Genomic DNA, 2,968 nt, shown 5'->3' with positions numbered 1-2,968 from the left:
TAGAGACGGGGTTTCACCACGTTGACCAGGATGGTCTCGATCTCTTGACCTCGTGATCCACCCGCCTTGGCCTCCCAAAGTGCTGGGATTACAGGCTTGAGCCACCGCGCCCGGCCTGGCTAATTTTTTTGTATTTTTAATAGAGATTAAAAATCACCGTCTTGGCCAGACTGGTCTCGAACTCCTGACCTAATGATCTACCTGCCCGGGCCTCCCAAAATGCTGGGATTACAGGTGTGAACCACCATGCCTGGCCATGTTCACTTTTACTAGCTTATGCCAGACAACTTTCCAAAAGGGTTGTGCCAATTTACCTTCTGCAGTGACTTCTGATACTAACTGCCTGGAGTTAGGCCATACTTCACAGGTTGCAGGGACAGTCTTCCACAAAACTGCTCTCACTTCAGACACCAGCCACAAGTTTGGGGATTTCCAGGGCCACCCTAACCTCCAACCAACTGGCTACAAATTCAGAAGTTCCCATTGTCCACTCAGGCTTGATAATTCACTAGAACAACAATTCATCAAACTCAGAGAAGAGTCACAGCCTGGGCAACATAGTAAGACTCCCATCACTACAAAAACATTTACAAAAATTAGCTGAGGGCCAGACACAGTGGCTCACACCTGTAATCCCAGCACTTTGGGAGGCCAAGGCAGGCAGATCACTTGAGGCCAAGAGTTTGAGGCCAGCCTGAAAAATATGATGAAACCCCCTCTCCACTAAAAATACAAAAATTAGCCAGGCATGGTGGTGTGTGCCTGTAATTGCAGCTACTCAGGAGGCTGAGGCATAAGAATCACTGGAACTTGGGAGGCAGAGGTTGCAATGAGCTGGGATCACACCACTGCACTCCAGCCTTAGCAATAGAGTGAGTGAGACTCAATCTCAAAAAAAGAAAAAATTGCCAGGCATGGTGGTGCACACCTGTAGTGCCAGCTATTCGGAGGCTGAGGTGGGAGCATCACTTGAGCCCAGGAGGTCAAGGCTGCAGAGAGCCATGTACTCCAGTCTAGGTGACAGTGAGACCTTGAGCCAAAAAATAGATAAGTAGTTATATAGGTAGATAGTTAGATGATAGCTAAGTAACAGAAATTTTAAAAATTAAAAAAAATTATCGAGGGAAGAGCCAAGATGGCTGATTAGGAGCAGCTCAGGATTGCAGCTCCCAGTGAAAGCATGGAGGGTGAGTGGACGCCACATTTCCAGACAGATTTTTATTGCCCACAGACCAGGAGATTCCCAGGCAGAGGAGTCCCACGGGTCGCCAGCGCAGCTGTTTTGGCCAGCGTGGCCCGTCTCTGCACAAAATACACGGGTCGGGCACTGTTTTAGCTGGTGATTGCAGCACCTGGGAGACAGAGTCACCCATTTAACTGATAAAAAAGAGGATTGAAACAGGGAGCCAGACCAGGAGATTCCCAGGCAAAAAAGTGCTACGAATCTCAGCATGGCTGTTTCAGCAGGTGCAGTGGGTCACCGCATGAGAAATCACACAGATCCTGGTGCCTTTTCAATAGGTGACTGGAACACCTGGGAGACAGAGTCACTCATTCAACTGAAAAAGAAAAAAAAAGGGGTCTGAGGCAGGGAGCCAGGTGATCAGGCTCAGCTGGTTCCACCCCCACAAAAAACAGCAATCTGAAATGCTCTGGATTGAGGGTTTCACAGCAAGCACAGCTGAACCCGGGATGGTCCAGCTCTGTGGGGGAGGGGTGTCTGCCATTACTGAGGCACCCCACCACTATGGAGGTAGTCCGCCATTGCTGAGGTAGCCCATCATTGCCAAGGCAGTCTGCCATTACAGAGGTGGGCCGCCATTGCCGAGGCAGTTCTAACTATAACCTTATAAGCAGGACTGCAGGCAAGTTCACATGGCAGCTGGGCAGAGCCCACAGCAGCTCAGCAAAGCCTCTGCAAGCAGACTGTGACTAGACTGCCTCCTTGCTGGGCAGGGCAGCCCTGAAAAAAGGCAGCAGCATGACAGAAACTTATAAATAAAGCCCTAACTCCCCAGGACAGAGCATCTGGGGAAAAAAAAAAGGGTGTTTATGAGTTCTGCTGCAGCAGACTTAAATGTACTTGCCCAGCAGCTCTGAATGAACAATGGAGCTCACGGCTCAGCACTTGAGCTCCTATAAAGGACAGACTGTCTCCTCAAGCAGCTCCCTGACCCCTGTATATCCCAAGAGTCACCTCATAAAGGAGAGCTCAGACTGACATCTGGCGGGTATCCTTCTGGGAAAAAGATAGCAGAAGAAGAAACTGGCAGCAACCCTTACTGTTCTGCAGCCACTGCAGGTGATCCCCAGGCAAGCAGGGCCTGCAGTGGACCCCAGTAGTCTTACAGCAGAGGGGCCAGACTGTTAGAAGAAAAACTAAGAAACAGAAAGAAATAACTTCATAATCAACAAACTGGACATCCACTCAGAGACCCAATCTGAAAGTCATCAACCACAAAGATGACAGGTGGATAAATCCACAAAGATGGGAATAAACCAGTGCAAAAAGGATGAAAACACCCAAAACCAGGATGCCTCTCCTCCTACAAGGGATCACAACTCCTCACCAGTAAGGGAGCAAGGCTGGATGGAGAATGAGTGTGATGAATTGACAGAATCAGGCTTCAGAAGGTGAGTAATAAGAAACTTCTCTGAGCTAAAAGAACATGTTCTAACCCAATGCAAAGAAACTAAGAACCTTGAAAAAAGATTTGACAAAATGCTAATGAGAATAAACAGCTTAGAGAGGAATATAAGTGAATTGACGGAGCTGAAAAACACAACACGAGAACTTCAGGAAGCATGCACAAGTTTCAACAGCCAAATTGAAACAGAGATAAAGGATATCAGAGGTTGAAGATCAACTCAATGAAATAAAATGAGAAGGCAAGATTAGAGAAAAAAAGGTAAAAAGGAATAAACAAAGTATCCAAGAAATATGGGACTATGTGAAAAGACCTAATCT

Source organism: Cebus imitator, unplaced genomic scaffold (assembly GCF_001604975.1).
Source record: "Cebus imitator isolate Cc_AM_T3 unplaced genomic scaffold, Cebus_imitator-1.0 Scaffold449, whole genome shotgun sequence".
Taxonomy (NCBI): domain Eukaryota; kingdom Metazoa; phylum Chordata; class Mammalia; order Primates; family Cebidae; genus Cebus; species Cebus imitator.
The sequence above is the reverse complement of the archived record's forward strand: the minus strand, read 5'-3'. Positions refer to the sequence as shown.